Source organism: Chionomys nivalis, chromosome 19, assembly GCF_950005125.1.
Source record: "Chionomys nivalis chromosome 19, mChiNiv1.1, whole genome shotgun sequence".
In the NCBI taxonomy this organism is placed as follows: Eukaryota; Metazoa; Chordata; class Mammalia; order Rodentia; family Cricetidae; genus Chionomys; species Chionomys nivalis.
The window spans coordinates 9,901,329-9,921,663 of NC_080104.1; the positions used below are offsets into that span (position 1 = coordinate 9,901,329).

The 20,335-nt window shown below is 44.1% G+C and overlaps 1 pseudogene; it reads left to right on the plus strand.

Moving 5' to 3' along the window:
- Window positions 1-381: 381 nt before the first annotated feature.
- On the plus strand, window positions 382-19,473 carry LOC130862021 (trem-like transcript 2 protein; annotated as a pseudogene).
- The last annotated feature ends 862 nt before the right edge of the window (window positions 19,474-20,335 follow it).

Sequence of the window (20,335 nt, forward strand, 5' to 3'; positions counted from 1 at the left end):
GTGTTGTGTTTAGCAATGCTGAGGATGGAAAAGGGTGCCTTGCCCTTGCTGTGTAGCTATTTCACCGCCGAGTTACATCTCTAGCTGCTGGTCTCAGGATACTAGAGTAAAATGTTCATGTTTCCAACAGGGATTTGTGTGAGTCAGATTCCATCTTTATATTCCTTTTGTCCCTGTGTAGAGCACCTTGTCCCCACCTATCAGCCCAGGTCAATCAGAGGTTTTATTTCTCTCTCTCTCTCTCTCTCTCTCTCTCTCTCTCTCTCTCTCTCTCTCTCTCTCTGTCTCTTTCTCTTTCTCTTGGGTGGGTATCATTCTTATGTCTACTGCTGTCTATCTGGAACTTGAGAAGTATTTTGCTAAAATCATGACAACCCCGCAATGGGGTTTTCAGTAAGGTTGGATTCTTCTTCGTTTCTGGAGAGGAAAATGAAGCCTAAGGTAAGACAACTGTCCCCAGAAGCAGATGAGATCGGGGACAACAGGGAACAGGTTCTCAGGATAAGGACCTGAAGCCATTCCATACAGAAGGTCGAGATGGCTGGGTGAACTCCTCCTTATGTATCTCCTGGACCTGAACCCTAGACTCTGCTACAAACACATTTCTATTTGGTTAATTTAGGAAGAGATCTACTAAACTGCTTCTAAACTTTCCCACAGACTGGCGGAAGTCAGGGAGGACCTAAATTGAAAAGACTGAATGGGGAGGAGTTACCCAAACGTGGCAGTGTGAGTGGTCATTGATCAACCTTCAATTTTCTCTCTCTGCAGGGTCTCCATGTCCAGCATGGTTGTTCTCATAGTCTGTGGACTCCTCAGTAAGACCCTTATCTTCACTGTCTCATTTACTGTCACACGCAGGCCATTTGGAGGACAGACAATGATGTCACACAACAGTGACTTACGACTTTCAGCCATGTCTATTTCACAGGAAGAGCTGGGGGTAGGCTAAGGTGGGATTGTGACATGAATTGAGCCTGTAATCATGGATTATATCTAAGGCCCAGAATGTCCCCTGCTGGCCCTGCCCTTTCTCCACAGTCCATCCATCATCTTGGGTATGTGCTCTTCACTCTCAGAAGACAGGAACCAATGCCCAGCATCTCTGGCCATTCTGTCTGAATAATGAGTTGGCCTCAAATAAGACAACCCTGTGCTCCTCCTGCCACCTTTCATGGTAGACGTGAGATTTAGAGGCAACCATGCTATTCCTGCCCCTTGTCCTTTCCTTAGGCAGTGCAAATCTAGCCACCTGGGAAGGCTCTTGCTTATGAAGCAGCCTGCTCTCCCAGCCTCTAGGTCCTTCCTCTCTGTGAATCAGGCACTCAGATTTGTCTTCCTCTGTTGTCCTCTGAACACTCCCAACCATGGACCAAGAAGACAAGATCCCTTCTTGAGGATTATGCAACAGTGAAAGAGAAATCAAGTCAAGCTGGATACTGTTGTCTGGGAAACTCTTGGAGGCAGAGATGGCATCCATGGATGGGATCAGTACATGCATCAACATACTGTGTGCATTTTATCATTGAATCTTCTGTGCCATTCATGACAGCCAGTGTGTGTGTGACCAGATGGAGACCACAGGAATAGCAGGGCACCACCTTCTGGTGGGAATGAAGTCTAGAGAGTCTAGATTGTAGTCATGTTAGTTATATTTTCTAGATGTGCATAGATATATTTCAGATAGGTATTCTTCATATCTTTCAAAGACTACAGAATATGGCATTTTAAATGTTTTAATAACTTAGGGCTTTTCATGACAATGAGACACTTCTGCTCCTGACAGCACCAATCTACTTCAAGAGGAAGATGGGCATCGAAGAGGCTCCTTATGGAGTTTGATAGCCATTTGGGCAAAAAACTGCTCTTGCCCGGACTGTTGCATATACTGGACACAAAGAACTCGCAGAGATAGGACTGCTGAACTTGCCTAAAGGTGAGATGATTCTTTGGGGTTCCTGATTCATGAAAGAATCTGCGAGACATTCTGCAGAACACAGCAGATAGTGACCGAACTGCCTTTGAAATTTCCTGCTTCATGGAAATGTCTGCTGGAAACTATGGGTCTGTAGGCCAAAGATGGATGCCCCAACGGTACAGAGGAACTTTGGGTGACTGTCCATAGATGTCTCTGTGATTTCTAGAGTTTTGTAAGTTGCCTACTTCTCATTTACTTAGGTAATATTATATCCTTCTGGAGTCTTTGATGGAGTTGAAGAATAGATAGATAGTTTTAGTTATAGTTTTCCATTGTTATGATAATAGATAAAATAGGTGTAAATATTGTAACTTGCTTGATAACTGTTTTGTTATATGTTATTTTACTATATTAAAGTTAAAGCCTTTCTTTTTTGTTTAAACAGAAAAAGGGGAAATGATGGAGGAAATGATGATCTGTCTATGTGTTACTCTCATTGGTTTAAAAGAAACTGCCTTGGCTCTTTGATAGGACAGAAAATTAGGTAGGCGGAGTAAACAGAACAGAATGCTGGGAGGAAGTGAGGCAATCGCCATGCCTCTCCTCTCTGGTCAGATACGATGAAGCTCCAGCCCAAGATGGACGCAAGTCAGACATGCTGAATCTTTTCTCATAAAACACCACCTCATGGTGCTACACAGATTATTAGAAATGGGTTAAGCAAGTTATCAGAGTTAGCCAGTAAGAGGCTAGAGCTAATGCGCCAGGCAGTGTTTAAAAGAATACTGTTTGTGTGTTGTTATTTTAGGGCATAAGCTAGACGGTGGCTGGGAGCTTGGAAGCAAAAAGCAAGTCCGCAGCTCCTTTCTACATGCAACACATCTTTGCACCATTTAAACAAATGTTCCACAGCATAAACAAATGCAACACATGTTCAACTAATATTCCATAAGAAAGGGGACTTGAGGCGCATAGTAGATACTAAGGAGACACAGAGAGAAAACAGTAGGTGCAAGATGGAAGAGAAGTAATGCCAAATTTTAAAATGTAGATTATTACTAATGAGTTAATTTAAGTTATAAGAGCTATTTGAGACAAGTGTAAACTAAAAGCCAAGCTTTCATAATTAATAAGAAGTTCCCATGTCATTATTTGGGAACTGAATGACAGAACAGCTGGCACTGGACTTCCAGAGATTTGTGAGTCCCCTTGTGGATGCTGGGTATGAAAACCAGGTTCTCTGAAAGAGCAACAGTGCTCTAACCACTGGGCCAACTCTCCAGCCCAGAAACATGAACCCTTTTCTCCCATGTTGCAGGGTATCAAACCAACTCAGCTGTTGTCCAAGATAAGTAAATATTCTACCACTGAGGGGACCCCAGCCCTTGTTTTATTTTTAATTTTATTTTTAATTATGTTCATCCAGAAGGCAGAGGTATATACACCTGTGAGTGTGCAGGAGCCTGAGGAATCCAAAAGAGGGCACTGGATTCTGGGGCTTGGGTGAAGCACATGGGTTTTTTAGATGAACTTGGGTCCTTTCCAAGATGAGTACTCTCTCTTAACCATGGAACCATCTCTCTAGGACCCAATACCTGGGTTTTGTGGAGGTTGGGTTGTTTTGTTTGTTTTTGGTTTTGTTTGTTTGGTTGGTCTAATACCTGGGTTTTGTTGTGTGGAAGGCTGTTTTGTTTGTTCTTGTTTTTGTTTTTCTGTTTGGTTGCTTGGTTGGTTTTGTTTGGTTTCAGGTTTTTTGGCTGTTTTGAGACAGGTTCTCACTGTGTGGCCCAAGCTGGCTGTAAAATCCCACCTCAGCATACCCAGTGTGGGGATTACACTATCTCTGCCTGTGGCCTTCCTCTCTTAACAACTAGATTTTATTTTTAAAATAATGAGGTCTCCTTTAAGAAAAAATAGTCACTAAAGATGTCATACCTTTTTTACTAGATCTTTTATGACTTTATAAAATGTTGGCGTGTCCCCTGCGGGCTCGCAGAGCAGCTGCGAACCTGGCAGAGATGGCTGCCAGAGCAGTGCAGATTCCCAGCAGTGAGCAGCAGACACATGGCGGGTGGGCAGGAGACAGAGACATGGACAGACACAACATGTTGAATATTTATTCAGGGGGTTATGGAGAGGAAAAGGAGAAGGGAGAGAGAGACAGAGAGAGAGAGAGAGAGAGAGAGAGAGAGAGAGAGAGAGAGGAGAGAAAGACAGAAACAGAGACAGAGAGACACATGCTCTCACGCCAAGAGGGGACAGTAAGAGAGCGATCCAAGATGGCAGGGCAGGTGTTGGGTGTCGCCGGGAGTGGGCGTGGTTTGCCCTTTAAAGGGCCAAAAGCATAACAAGATCTGTATGGAGACAAGAGATAGGTATTTTAAGTAAAAAACTAGAATTCTCATGTACCCAAGATTGAATCTGAACTTGAGAACCTCCCACCTCCTGAATGTGCAATTACAGGTATGTGCCACCATGCCAAGTTTATGTGACCCTGGAGTTTGTACTCAGCACTTCCTACATGCTAGGCAAGTAGTCTACCAATTGATCTATGTCTCCACTATGATTTTACATTGAATATTAATATCTCATATTTATTGAGTAACAAGCTTTTCCATACAGTATCTCACGAATCCTCTCAAGAGTTTCGCAAGGTAGGTGCTGTCTCTACTTACAGTTTTATGGATGACAGAGAGAAACTCAGGAGGCCTGAGTACTCACGAGTGTGCTCACAGGTATGCTAATAGGTGTGCTCCCAGGTGTGCTAACAGGTGTACTCACAGGAGCAGTCACAGGTGTGCTTACAGGAGTGCTCATGGTGTGCTCACAGGTGTACTCATGGCTATGTTCAAAGGAGTGCTCACAGATGTGCTCATGGCTATGCTCAAAGAAATGCTCACAGGTGCGCTCATGGAAGTGCTCACAGGTGTGCTCACAGGAATGCTAACATTGTGCTCAAAGGTGTACTCACAGGGGCGCTCACATGGATGCTTACAGGTGCCCCTAAAAATTCAAACAGAGATGTCTACTAGCAAATTCCAGCAGCCAGTGAACCCAACAATAAACAGGAACTGCACCAAGTCTGTCTTTGCCCCAATTAAACCTCTTCACCTTCTTCTCTATTAAGGACTTCAAAGATACTCCCAATGAATGATTCTATATTTACAAATCTCAAAGTATTTTTATTTGGTATTATATGAAACATCTAACATTCCTGATTAGAGGATGCAGTTTTCTAAGGTAAGGAAAGTTAGATTATGTATGAAGCACAGATATTAGCACACAGGTACTATGATGTGCACAGCCACTTTTTCTGAAATAAGAGTCCTTGGTGGGGCCTGGGACTCTCAGAGCTCTGTCCTCCTCTGCATGCAGACTGCAGGGATTAAAGGTCAGTGCTGCCATCCCTGGCTCACACCCACTTTTGAAAGTGATATATTCCAAGTGCATAGTAGTTCATCTCATATCTTATTTGAATATTATATATTTTATATTAGCTTAAAAGCATAATTGTATAACATAGTTTTTAAATGATTCATTTTCCCAGTATCACAAAGTGTGCAGTATTTTCAAGATAACTGGTATAGTTTTGTTTGTTTTGCTCAACAATGTAAAAGACATACAAGTAGCTTCAGCAACTGTATTAAGTAACTGTACAAAGAAAGAAGTTCATAAGGAGAGCAAAATAGAAAAGTAAGCATAGTGATTTGACAAAAATTCAAGTCTTTTTGAAATATCTTTGCTTCTTAGTAATATGCATGTTCCTTTTACAACACTAACTAGATAAAAACACTAGGAGTGCATAGGAATTATTTTGGTAGTTTACTTATCTTTCTTATAGCCTTCTCCAGTAAATGAGTGAAAAATTATATTCTTTTTTTAAAAGATTTTTGACTGAGGTCAGGTGACCCTACCACCATCATAAGTGAGGTCAGGTGACTTCACTGCCATCTTAACTGAGTGGCTTTTCCATGCAGCATGTGACCACTGTCATTTTGACTGAGGTCAGGTGACCTTACCACCATTTTGGCTGAGAGCCAGGTCAGATGACCAAGTTTCACCATCTTTACTGAGGTATTCCCTGACTGGTTCCCCAGTGTTAACTCTGTTACATGGGTGACTTTACCGCCATCTTACCTGGGGTCAGGTGTCTTCACTGCCATTTTAACTGAGAGCCAGGTTAGGTGACCAAGTCCCGACATCTTTACTGAAGTATACCCTGCCTGGTCCCCTGGTTTACTTATGTTTTAGTCTCTGATTTCTCTTGTTGACTCTGTTGCATGTGTGTTTTGTGCAGTGGCATGCCTTTGGTAGGGCCCACCAAGAGCATCCACTTCATCCAATTTCTGCTCACTCTGTGTATGTGTGTGTGTTCACACATGTAACTTAAATGTACCTGTGTTTACTGTTAAATGTTGTAATTGTCTGTTCATTGCATCTCATTTCAGGATACAAAAACAATAAGTTCTTGTCTTCTACAAATGATGCTTGTCGAGCTGGCTGTATGCATATAGAAGAGTGTAAATAAATCCATATCTACACCCTTAACAAAACTGAAGTCCAGGTGGATCAAAGACCTCAACATAAAACCTAAAACACAACCCCATAAAGGAGAAAATATGGAATAGCCTTCAACTCATTGACACAGGAGACAACTCTCTGAAGAGAACATCAATAGCACAGGCCTAAGACCAACAATTAATAAATGGAACCTTAGAAAACGAAGAAGCTTCTGTAAGACAAAGAACACCCACAATAGGACAAAGGGGCAGCTTACAGAATGGGAAGATAAATTACCACCTACACATCCAATATTCAAAATACATAAAGAGCCTGCACGAGCCCCACTTTCACCAGCTGCTTGAAGAGGTGAGTGTCTGAACTCCTGGCTGGACACCCTTGCTCTTCTAGGTCCTAGCCCCCAGGGCACATCTCGTGCCCCTCTCCCATGCACCACAGCCCCAATTACTGGAAAGCAACATCCTCTACCCCCATCTGCCCCCACAACCATCCCATACCACCTCAGCAACCACCAGAGCCACAAGCTCCACCTGCACTGTTTGGAGAAAGAGATGGGTACATGACAGTGTAATAATACATTCAACAACATAAAGCGCATTATGGCACCACCAGAACCTAGTGGCCCTACAACAGCAAGACTTGAACATCCCAATGTGATGAAACAGAAGATAACAACCTTAAAAATAACATTATGAAGATGACAGAGGTCCTTAAACAGGAAATGAAAAATTCCCTTAAAGAAATAGAGGCAAAGACAAAAAAATGGAGAAATCAACAAGTTCCTTAAAGAAACTGAAGAAAAGAAACAATCAAGCAGGTGAAAGAAACAGTTCTAAACTTGAACACTAAAATAGAGGCAAGAAAGAAAACACAGACCAAGGGAATTGAAAAATCTGGGTAAGTGAACAGGAAGTACAGAGGCAAGTGTAACCAACAGAATACAAGATATGGGAGAGAGAATATCAGGCATTGAAGATACAATACAGGAAACAGATTCATTGGTCAAAGAAAATGTCAAATCCAATAAATTCTTAACACAAAACATCCAGGAAATTTAGGACACCATAAAAAGACCAAACCTAAAAATATTAGAAATAAAAGATGGAGAAGAATTCTTGTTCAAAGATACAGAAAATATATTCAACAAAATCATAGAAGAAAACTTTCTCAACCTAAAAAAGGATATCCTCCCGATGAAGGTACAAAAAGCTTCCAGAGCACTTAATAGAATGAGCAACAACAATAAAAAAAGCCTCCCCATGTCACATAATAATCAAAACACTAAACATAGAAAATAAAGAAAGGAGTTTAGGAGAAGTAACATATAACGGCAGACCTATGAGAATTATATACAACTTCTCAATGGAAATTCTGACAGCCAGAAGCTCCTGAACAGACACTCTTTAGAGATTAAGAGACACAGATGCCAGCCCAAACTTTTATACTCAGCAAAGTTTCAATCACCATAGACGGAGAAAACAAGATACCCCATGACAAAGCCAGATTAAAACAATACCTATCCCCAATCACAGTCCTACAGAAAGTAATAGAAAGAAAACTCCAATACAAGGATGTTAGCTGTACCCATGAAACCACAAAAACACAGGCAGTGGGTAACCTCACACCAGCAAATCCCAAAGAAAAACATACACTACCAACAACAAAAACAAAACCAAAAATAACAGGAATTAACAACCACTGGTCATTAATATCACTAGACTCAATTTGCCTATAAAAAGACCCAGGCTAACAGAATCGGTATGAAAACAGGATTCATTCTTCTGCTGCATACAAGAAACACACCACAAACTCAAAGACAGACATTACCTCAGAGGAAAGGGTTGAGAAAATATTTTTCAGTCAAATGGACCTAAGAAACAAACTGGTGTAGCTATCCTAACACCTAACTAAATAGACTTCAAACTAAAATTAATCCAAAGAGATAAAGAAGAACACTTCATTTTCATCACAAGAAAAATCCATCAAGAGGAAGTATAAATTCTGAACATCTATGCCCCAAACACATGGGTACCAACATTTGTAAAAGAAATATTGTAATGGAAAAATTAAAAATCCCCAGTGGCAGCAGGCAGCAGAAACACTACAGGTCCCCAAGTGGTGGCAGGCAGCAGTTCATGTGGTGGCAGGCAGTGGGCAGCAGGTCCCAAGAGCAGCCAGTCCCAGGCAGGGACTTGCTAGAGGATGTCTTAAGTCTCTGAAGGTGGCTGGGTCCTGGTAGCGATCCATATGGTGGCAATAGGCAAGAGACAGACGGATAGTCACGCCATGCAGAGTGAGGCTGGATATTCATTTGTTGGTTATGGAAGAGAAGGGAGAAGGGGAGAAGAACAGAGAGGCAGAGAGAGAGAGAGAGAGAGAGAGAGAGAGAGAGAGAGAGAGAGAGAGAGAGAGAGAGGAGAGACCAAAGCTGCCTCTCCAAGAGGGAGATAAAAAAGAGAGAGAACTCAGGCTGCAAGCTGAAGATCAGCCTCCCTCAGCGGACTGTGTAGGGAGTGGACATGACTTGTCTCTTAAAGACACAGAACAATCATTATAAATATTACTACAGATTAAATTACATATCAATCCCCTCCCATCTGTTGGCCTGATCTGCCAGACAGAAACTTAACAGAGAAATAAGGGAACAAGCAGATATTATGACTCAAATAGACTTAACAGACATTCATACAACATTTTACCCAAACACAAAAGAATATACCTTTTTCTCAGCAACTCATAGAACCTTCTCAAAACTTGACCACATGCTTTGTAACAAAGCAAACCTCAACACATACAAAAATAGCAACAAAGCCCTGGATCTTATCAGATCACCATGGCTTAAAGCTAGAATTCAATAACACAAACTGCAGAAAGTCTACAAACTCATAGAAATTGGACAATGCTCAAATGAATCACCACTGAAACACATAAAAAATAAGGAAAGAAATTAATAACTTCATAGAATTCAGTGAAAAGGATGCCCAACATACCCAAACGTATGGGACACTATGAAAGCAGTGCTAAGAGGAATGTTCATAGCACTAGGTGCCTACATGAAAAACTTGGAGAAATCTCACACTGGCAACTGAACAGCACACTTGTAAACTCTAGAACAAAAAGAAGCAAATTCACCCAGGAGGAGCAGATGAAAGGAAAGAACAAAATTGAGGGCTAAAATCAATAAAATAGAAAAAAAAGAGAACATTACAAAGAATCAAAGAAACAAAGAGTTGGCTCTTCAAGAAAATCAACAAGATTGAAATACCTTTATTCAAACTAATCAAAAGGCAACATCTAAAATGATCAAATCAGAAATGAAGAAGGAGACATAACAACAGACACTGAAGAAATCAGAGAATTATTTTAGGTCATATTTTGAAAACCTGTAGTACCCCAAATCGAAAAATGTAAAAGAAATATACACTTTTTTGGATAGGTACCACATTTCAACATTAAATAAAGACCACATAAACAATTTAAATAGACATCTAACCCCTAAGGAAATAGAAGCAGTCATCAAAAGTTTCCAAACCCAAAAAGCCCAGAGCCAGATGGTTTCAGTGAAGGATTTTATGAGAGCTTCTAGGAAAACCTAATGTTTGTTCCACACAGTAGAAGCAGAAGGAACATCACCAAAATCTTTATCAAGACAAAAGTTTCCCTGATACACATACCACAAAAAGAAGCAACTAAGAAACAGAATTACAGAACAGTCTCCCTCATGAACACTGATGCAAAAATACTCAGTAAAATAATAGCAAATCGAATAAAGAATCAAAAAAAAAATCATGACCGTATGCTGCATCCCAGAGATGCAGGAGTGGTTCAACATACAAAAATCTGTCAACATAATCCAACATATAAACAAACTGAAAAAAATACATAATCATCTCGTTAGATACTGAAAAAGTCTTCAACATAATTCGACACCTCTTTATGAAAAAGTTCTTGGAGAGATCAAGAATATACATAACGTATAAAAACATAATAAAGGCAATTTACAACCAGCCAACAGACAACATCAAACTCAGTGGAGATAAACTCAAAGCAATTTCACTAAAATCAGGAACAAGACAGGGCTGTCCACTCTCTCCCTACCTATTCAATATAGTACTCCAAGTTCTAGCTAGAGCAAAAAGACAGCAAAGGACATTTAGAAAACAAAAATTGGAAAAGAAAAAGTCAAACATTTACTATTAGCACATAATATGATAGAATACATAAGTGAGCACAAAAAATCTATCAGGGAACTTCTACAGCTGACAAACAACTTCAGTAATATGGCAGGATACAAGATTAACTAAAAAGAATTAGTAGCTCTCCTGTATAACAAATGATACATGAACTGAGAAAAAAATCAGAAAAACATCAACCTTTACAATAGCTGTAGATAACATAAAATATAACCAAACAAGTGAAAGAATTTTGACAAGAACTTTAAGTCTTTGAAGAAAGAAATTGAAGAAGATACCAGAAAATGGAAAGATTGCCCATGCTTTGAATAGGTAGGATCAACATAGTAAAAGTGGCAATCTTACCAAAGCAATCTACAGATTCAATGCAAACACCATCAATAACTCAACACAATTTTTTACAAAACTCAAAAGAACAGTACTCAACTTCATATGGAAAAACTAAAAATCCAGGATAGCCAAAACAATCCTGTACAACAAAGGGATATCTGGAGGCACCACCATTCCTCATTTCAAGCTTTAATATAGAGCTACATAATAAAAACAACTTGATATTGGCATAAAAACAGACATATTGATCAAGGGAATTGAACTGAAAACATACCTATGAACACCTGATTTTTGACAAAGAATTCTAAATTCTATAATGGAAAAAAGAAAGCATCTTCAACAAATGCTCCTGGCATAACTGAATGTTGGCATGTAGAGAATGCACATAGATCCATATCTATCGCCATGCACAAAACTCAAGTCCAAATGATTCAAAGACCTCAACACAAATCAGTTACATTGAACTTCATAGAAAAGAAAGTAGAAAGCAGCCTTGAACACATTGGCACAAGAGACCACTCCCTAAATATAACACCAGTAGCACAGACCCTGAGAACAACAATTAATAAATGGGACCTCGTGAAACTGAGATACTTTTGTAAAGCAAAGGACATGGTCAATAAGACAAAATGGTAGCCCACAGAATGAAGAAAGATCTTCACCAACCCCATATCTGACAGAAGGTTGATCTCCAAAATATGTAAAGAACTCAAAAAACTAGACATCAAACTACCAAATATCCAATTTAAAAAATAGGGTACAGATTTAAACAGAATTCTCAACAGAAGAATTTCAAATGACCAATCACATTTAAGAAATTGCTTAACATCCTTAGCCATTGGGGAAATACAAATCAAAATGACACTGAGATACAATCTTACACCAGTCAGAATTGATAAGATCAAAAACACTGAGGACACCTTATGCTGGAGAGGATGTGGAGTAAGGGGAACACTCCTCCATTGCTGGTGGGAGTGCAAACTTGTACATCCACTCTGGAAATCAATATGGTGATTTATCAGAAAATTGAGAATCAACTCACCTCAAGACCCAGCAATACTACTATTGGGTATATTCCCAAAAAATGCTCAATCATACCACAAGAACACTTGCTCAACAATATTCATAGTAGCATTTATTCAATCTGGAATGCACTTCACCTGCTGGTGCTGCCTACATCTAGAGGAATTCCCACTGACATCACCCTAATCTAGAGGCTTGCTCACAGATGTGGCCAGAGGTTTATCTCCTGAATGGATCAAAGTCCTGTAAGGTTGACATTGTTAATCATAACTTCAATCGAGCCAAGGTTGAGATTCATGATAACTAATGAGACTTTGGACCAGGAGTGACAGAGCAAGGGATGAAGTAACAAAGGGATGCCCACCCTGACCAGTGCCACAGCTGCTGGTGTGTGGCTGCCATGCAGGGATCATCCACCTGCTGAACGCTGTAATGATCACTCCCAGAACTGACTGGACAATCTCTGAGGACCAGAAAATATTCAGAGAAAAGGTACGATATCTGGTAGAGATCTCCTGCTAGCTTGCTTCCTCATTGGACTGGGGTCTCCTCCATCAGACTGGGAGTGAGCTGTTAGAGGGCCCTGTGCTTCTCGCATCAACTCCCTGAGGGTGGGGCTGTGCTCCCCCATCACCCTGAGCTTCACAAAGCCAGGGCTGCTGCACCCTCCTCCCCTTTCTCTCACAGCTGCCAGTTTCAAGATGCCTTTCTCTTCCTCTCCAGACTGTGCTCAGGAAGTCCTGTCTCCCCAGGTCCCTCCAATGAGAACATGTACAAGAAATTGTGGTGGCATGAAGGGGAGTCTCTGACTGTGCTGAGAGCAAGGCTTGGTGCAAGGTCAGGAAGAAGTGCGAGCCCAGCTTCATCCAGAGCTGGGTGAAGGGGCCCAGCTACTTGATGTTGGATGATGCCAAGGTCAAGGTGGTCCACATCACCATGGAGACCCTCAGAGTCCAGGACTCCGGATGATATTGGTGCATGCGGAATACAGCTGGGAATCTCTACCCTTTGGTGGGTTTCCAGCTGGAAGTGTATCCAGGTGAGCTGACCCAGCCAGAGCTGGGATGGGTGGGAGAGTATAAGAACAAGTGGTTCTTCACTATGGACATCTTCCTGTCTCCATTTTAAGGACAAAGAAAATGAGCTTTATCAAACTCTGTGTGGCTCTGGCCTTGCCCTGTGTGGAGGAGAGATGGAACTCGGGACCTTGCTTTTTCTTCAGTTGTCTGAATGTCATATACTTATTGTCGGGGTGTGCCCGGCACTGTTACAGGCCTTGAGAACATAACAATGAACAAAACACCAGTGTGCCCAGGTCTGCATGCCTCCAAGCCAGCGCTGGACTGACTGGGTCATGTCAGTCCTGTCTCTGTAAGGCCACAGTCACTGCTGACAAATGATGGGGGAGGGAGAGGAGGCAGTGAGACCAAGGGGCCTGACTGGAAATAGCAGGGGCTTGAACAAGTGGGATTTGGGCACCTGGGGTGTGGGTAAAAGATAAACTCAAATCTCAGCTTCTTAAGACTCTCTATTTTGGAGTGAGGGAAGATTTGCTCAGTAGGGAAAAGGAGGAGAATATTGACTCTTTGGTTACTGCGGTATGGTAGCATTTATGTAGTGGGGAACCCGCAAAGAGTTCATTTGGAGGGAAAATCGAGAGCCTGCCACACCAACTCGAGTGTCGTGTGTGTGACATGACATATGTCATTATGCCAAACGGGAGCTATGTGTCCCATGGGACTAGGCTTCCTGGAGGTCAATGGCAGATGGCCTGGTATTAGCCACCGCTGAGGCATAGACGGGTTTCTTGAGTAGCTGGCTATGCGGGATATGGGCTTTGCACAATCTCTTTCATAATAATGATAGTGTTTATATATACAAGACAAGGATCATTCTCTTCAGAAACAGCTCTGGGATAGGGAAGCACAGTATGGGAATGTATAAAGCTACAGCAGAACCTTTGTCATACATGGGGTGTATGATGAGCAAGGGAATAGATGGGTTAATGTTGATGGACAAAGAGTGTTCTATTATACTTTGAACTTTATGGATAGGCTTGCTAGATCCCAACCCCCATAGTGTCTGCTGCATAAGAAGGTACAAAAAAGTATATTTCAGCAGGAGCAGAGAACTGATTAGGCATATTTGGTCACTAGATGAGATAAAGAAAGGGTTAGAAAGAGGAAGGGCCATGATAGCGATAATGAGACAGAAACTTTCTATTCATAAGATGAAACCACTTGCCTGAGGTTTACATTCCCAAGGACAAGATTTCCTCTTCTAAGGATGCTTTTATGCTTAACACCTGTCACTGATAACATACTTTTCTTAAATATCTCTGATGTGACTAAAAGAAGCTTTCATACTGTGCCAACCAATGATACATGACCTTCTGATTTGTTCTTTGTTTGAATACTATATAATGAAAACGTGAATTCAGTAAAATCGCAGCAGATTCCAACCACTCTCTTGTATGTTGTGTCTGTCTGTCATTCACCGAACTTGTGCCTTCCTGTTACCAAGACCCTGCTTCTCTCATGGTCTGAGTGGCTCCCCTGAGCCGGTCCATGGCAAGAGCCCTGTTTTGTCATGTGAAGGCTGTTGTATGGAGCTGCGTTCCTGCCACCCAGCTCCTGGCTGTCTGGCTAGCTTATGCCCCGAAATAACAACACACAAACTATATTCTTTTAAACACTGTTTGGCCCATTTCTATTAATGTGTGTAGCACCCCAAGATGCGCTTACTGGGAAGATTCTAGCCTACATCCATTCTGGGTTGGAGCTTCATCACGTCTGCCTTGGGAAAGAGTGGCATCGCGTCTGCCCCAGAGAGGAGAGGAAATGGCGTCTTAGCTCACTTCCTCTTCCTTCCAGCATTCTGTTCTGTTTACTCCACCCACCTATGTTGTAACCTATGAGGCCAAGCAGTTTCTTTATTAATTAACCAATGACCTTCCTCCATCAGAAGGCATGTTCTGGATTCAGGTAGAGAAGGAAGCAGACAGTTGAAGTGTTAATGATGGAACAGAACTGGGGTGTGCACTTGGAAGTGTCTCTGTGAAGAGAGTCAAGGGCATTTAAAGGTCATGGCTTAGGGCTGTGGATAAGACTGTAGGATAAGGGGTCTTTCCAGCATCTCTCAGTACAGCTGCTCATCACAACAAAGGGGATGGAAAAGTCTCTCTCCTGTGTACAGAAAGATGAGAGAAGAGTCTGAACAAGATGGGGTCCCCACACTTATAGAACAGGAAATGGTGGGGACCCAGAAAGTGTCTGGGGAAAGCCACCTGTTGTTATGAGTTCACCCTCCACCTGCCATGCCCTGCTCCCCTGACCTGACTGCATCTCCAGCCTCCCTAATCTGAACCAAGAAGAGCTTTCCCTCCCAGCTATGGTGCTGAATCTCATCCTGTGCTCTAGCTCCATGTCAACAAAGAAGCAGGAGAAACTGACTCTGGAGTCTTCACTTGGAGGTATGCCATCAGGAAATGGGCTTATTTTCTGTAATCACTCCTCTTATCTGCATGTGCATGTGTGCGTGCGTGTTGTGTGTGCATGTGCGCACATGTGTGCTCTGCCTGTGGGGGTCAGAGAACAACTTCAGCTTTCATTCCCAGGTGTCATTGCTCTTTTACTTTCTTTGAGCCAGGGGTTGTGATGCACCTAGAACATGCCATGTAGGTTAGGCTGTCTCTGGCCAGTGACCCCAGAAATTCCCCTGTCCGCCCCCCAGCATGGAACTGTAAGCTTGTGCACCATGCTTGGGATCCTGAGGCTGAACTCAGGTCCTCATGTTCACACGGCTAGCACCTACTGACCGAGCTGCCCCTCAAGGTCTGCATTTTGTGCTTCGCAAGGGTCATTAATCTTGGGGAGGTTTCTACTTTGCCCACATTTTCAGTTGAAAGAAAAAACAATCTCCTGCCCATGGCCGTGTGACACAGTGGGAAAAGACACTTGATGCCAAACCTGACGATCTGGGATCCCTGGGCCCCTGTAGTAAAGGAGAGAACTGACTGCTACAGGTCCTTTCATCTCCGTGTTCATATCAGGAATGTGTGTGACCCCCAATAAATAAATGAAAATGTAAAAATGTATTTAAACCTCAGCCCAATCACAGCTCTAATAGGAGGGTGTGCACCACCCAGAAACCAGGCCTTGTAGCCCAGGACAACTGAGTGGGGACCCAGCTTCTCTCCAGCACAGCTCCTCCATCGTTTCCCTCCCCGACATTGTTTTTATTGATTGATTGATTGATTGATTGATTGATTGATTGATTGATTGACTTCTTAAAGATTTCTGCCTCTTCCCCGCCACCGCCTCCCATTTCCCTCCCACTCCCCCATCAAGTCTCCCTCCCTCATCAGCCCAAAGAGCAATCAGGGTTCCCTGTCCTGTGGGAAGTCCAAGGACCACTCACCTCCATCCAGGTCTAGTAAGGTGAACATCCAAACTGCCTAGGCTCCCACAAAGCCAGTACGTGCAGTGGGATCAAAAACCCATTGCCATTGTTCTTGAGTTCTCAGTAGTCCTCATTGTCCGCTATGTTCAGCGAGTCCGGTTTTATCCCATGCTTTTTCAGACCCAGGCCACCTGGCCTTGGTGAGTTCCCGATAGAACATCCCCATTGTCTCAGTGTGTGGGTGCACCCCTAGCGGTCCTGAGTTCCTTGCTCGTGCTCTCTCTCCTTCTGCTCCTGATTTGGACCTTGAGATTTCAGTCTGGTGCTCCAATGTGGGACTCTGTCTCTGTCTCCTTTCATCGCCTGATGAAGGTTAATATTCAGGAGGATGCTTATATGTTTTTCTTTGGGTTCACCTTCTTATTTAGCTTCTCTAGGATCACGAATTATAGGCTCAATGTCCTTTATTTATGGCTAGAAACCAAATATGAGTGAGTACATCCCATGTTCCTCTTTTTGGGTCAGGCTTACTTCCCCTACATTGTTAACCAGGCCCCATTGCTCAGAAGAATGGCTCAGGCCTCCCTGCACAGCGACCACTGGCCTCAGGAATGTCTTTTCTATGCCTTGTAAGAGGGTTGTAAGTCTTCTCTGTCTTGCTCCTGCTGAGACAGACATGTGGCTCACTAGACTCAGAACTCCTGATTGCAGTTCCCACATGCTGTTGATACCCCATACTGCTGTTGGAGAAATGAGTTATGATGATGTCAGAGGAGCAGGACCTGCTCCTGGGTGTTGATGCATACCCCGAGGAGGGTGACTGACCACCACTGTTTGCAGTTTACTCTTGAATTTGAAACCCTTGACTCCTCTCTGTCCCCAGTTCTAGCCCCATCTGACAATTATGAAGCAGCTGCCTTTATACAACATCGTATTATAGAAATATCTCCTAAACTCCAAAGGGGCAGTGAGATGGCTCACTGGGCAACAGCACTTACGATCAAGCCTGGGGACCTGGTTCAAACCCCAGGACCCAGATGATGGAATGACAGAACTGACTTCTGCAAGTTGTCCCCAAACTTCCACATGTGTTCTGTGGCACATGTACACACACAGATACACACACTTACACGCTAAGTAAATGTCATTTTAAAGGAAAGTTCTTTGGTGCTCTTGATTGACCGGGGAGCTAGGAAGTCAGATGATGCTGTGCTGGGGACCAGCCCTGACAGGGGAGACTGAAGAGAGTGTCATGTCTCCCTTCCTCACTTGTCTACTTCCTCTTTCCTGTCTCCCTCTGAAAGAACACACAGTTGACACTCAGAAGCCAAGACCAAGTCACGGAGGGCAGGTTCTCCTCAGCATCTCTGCAGCTGAGGAACTGTGAATTCTGTCTGTGGAATTCAAGTCTCCGGTTTAATCTAATATTTCTTCTTCTCTGGTCCCTCAGCCCTCACAACTGAGAGAAACATGACTCCTCACCTTGGCCTCAGGGACCACCGAGCCAACCCCTGTGACAAGCCACAGTTTCACAGAATCCAGTGGCACTATCACAGAGTGCAGGAGGAAAACAAAGAACCAGCCAGTGACCGTGTCTCGTAGCCATGCGAGACCCTTCTCTGTTGATCCAGTGACCACCTCCACCGAGTTCAGACACCAGAGCAGTAGCTTGTCACCACAGGGATGTACCACCTGTCAACCCCCAAGAGGTCATGTGATGTTCTCTCAGGCGTGGCCCCAGCTCTGAGAGTACAACAGATTTCAAGAGGCCGCTCTTGCGCCCACTCTTACTCCCTATTGCTCCCCAGGAACTCAGTGAGGTCACTGCTATTCATCAGTGGATTATGGGAAATGGGAAGGGGCATAAAGGAAGGCAATGGTGTGAGGGTCAAGACCAAGGATGGAGAGGAAAGGGCAGGGCCAGGCGAGGGACTGGGGAAGGGAAGTGTGGTTGTTTTACTCGGGTTCCCCTGACCCTGAGACGAGGAGCAGCATTTTACCCTGGCACTGGGAAGAGGGCTAGGTGTCCCAGAGAATGGAAGTCAGCTGGCAAACCATGCTGAGGAGGCCTCTGCTGTGCACACAGAAACGTCCTCCCACTGGGCATCCAGTGTCAGGTGCCCACTCAAGGCCAAGGGAGCTAGGACGACGATGTGCCACCTTCTGTTCTGCACTGGTGGGGGCAGCATTAGGGCGCCAGCACAATGGGCAGTGCAGGCCCTGGTGTCACGAGGAGAGGGACCTTCTGCAACAGAAAATAGGGTGGAGGCAAGAGGGGTCCTCAGTCACTATGGAGGTACCAATCTTGATGTCTTGAGCCCCCTAGGGCCATTGGGAACTACCCTTGTCTTCACTGATGGGGGTTTGAGGACATGCTGGAGGAGAGGTGACAATGGAGATGCTGCCTTCTGCCTGGTGAATCTTCCATGATTCCACTGTCTCCTTTTCTCTTCCCATAGCTCATCCCCAAGAAGGGGCATCTACCTGGAGGGAGCCCTGTGAGGTTACCCGCCGGGTACCCTCTGTGATTCTGTCTGTCAAAGGAAGCTGTGGCCAAGGTGGGGACCCAGTCCTTACTCTCTCCTGTCCTGCCTCCTCAGGTCCCAGGAGACTTACCTCACTGCGACGGTGTTAGTGCTGACATTCCTTCTGACGCCTGTGGTGTTGATTATGGTCTATGGCTTTTGGGAGAAGAGGCACATGGGAAGTAAGTACAGTCACCCCTCGAGACCAGGACCAAGATCTGTGTCCCTACTCTGAGGACTGTGACTCTGAGACTTTGGCTGGGGAATAAACCTCTGCCTGTGTCCAGTCAAGATGACCAGTGACATCCAGGGAGGAAGAGGGTGCCCAGGCATGGGTGGTCCCACATGTCCTTTATGGGGATGAAGGAAGACTACATAGGCCAGAGAGGGTCAAAGGTCACCCAGGACATTGGGGCACTGAGAGCAGGGCATGGCCTTTCTTCATGTCTCTCTGTTTGTTGTAGGTTACAGCTTGTACAGCGACTCTCCTAAACCCTGGATACATCTTCCTGAAGGACCAGAGACACTGTGGAAGCCTGCTTGGTCTAAGATAACTCAGTGATCTGGAGAGCCGACGCCAATGGACTCGGAGACCAGAGAGGAGCGAAACCCAGACAATGGCCCTGGGGCAGGAGCACAGTACAGCTGCCTTCCTTTCACCCAGGGCCACCGTGTCCTCAGTTTCCCTCTGTTCCCTACAAACGTCTCCATACGTTTGGAGACAAGAGCCAGACTCAAGTCCTCGGGCAGCCAGTGTCTGTAGAGTCCTATTCTGGATGAGAAGGGACAGAGTCTAAGACCTGGGATCACAGAGGAACTGGTACCAGGAGGTCCCAGAGCTGACCAGGGCCAGGAGTCTTCTGATGTGTCCTAACTGTGGCTGCTGGTCCCCTCTGTCCTGGAAGCCTGAAGTTCACTCATGTCACCTGGTTCCTGCCTGCAAGCCTCTCTCAGGTCAGAGAGAGAACAATTATAGCCATTTCCAAAATGGCTGCAAAGGCTGGGCTCCCTGCCTCCAGTTGCTTCTCCCATGCTGCAGTGATGAGCTCATGCAGGAGACTGTGTACAGACTACACCATGGGGTATCTGGAGCCCTATCTTGAGGTCCCCTCCTTCATGGACTGTGCTGGCCTCAGAGCAAAGCAAGGTCACTTCTGAGGAATGACCACATGAATTTGCCCCACTTGAAACAGCAGTGGAGGAAGGACTTAGGTATGGAGAATTGACACCAGATTCTAGGCTAGAAAGATGGGCAGACACAAGGACACAAAGTAGCCGATACACACCACACATACAACACACACATACACACATGCAAAAGAAGACAAGGAGAGAGATCTGCCTCTGGCCTTCAAAACCCAGATTTCAGCAGGGACGGCTGAGGGTTGTGGGCTATGGATTGTGTGTGGGTTGTGGGCTGTGTG